Genomic DNA, 384 nt, shown 5'->3' with positions numbered 1-384 from the left:
TAATTGCCCTAAAACCACAAAGCTGTGAGTTTTGAGGCTGTCAACTTTTGCGATGCCGAACATTTTACTCTGAAGAACCAGATATTTTTAAAAAGATGTTACGTAATCACTTGTGACACATGGAAACGAGAAATTTTATTCTGCAGTGACGTGGGTATGGACAGAGCATCTTAACTGAGCTGCCAGATGTTACCATTTTTCCTCATTAGACGAAATTCTACAAGGAAGGCAAATGCTGCTCATCCTCCTCATCTCAGAAAGTCACTTCATTCATAAAGGAAAACACATGTACAGACACACAATGTTAAGAAATCTGTGTCTGTTTTCGCTGTCAATACGTTAGGATTTGTTTCCTGTTATTGTGATTGTTCTGTAGTCGTACTC

Source organism: Penaeus monodon, chromosome 31, assembly GCF_015228065.2.
Source record: "Penaeus monodon isolate SGIC_2016 chromosome 31, NSTDA_Pmon_1, whole genome shotgun sequence".
Lineage (NCBI taxonomy): Eukaryota > Metazoa > Arthropoda > Malacostraca > Decapoda > Penaeidae > Penaeus > Penaeus monodon.
The sequence above is the reverse complement of the archived record's forward strand: the minus strand, read 5'-3'. Positions refer to the sequence as shown.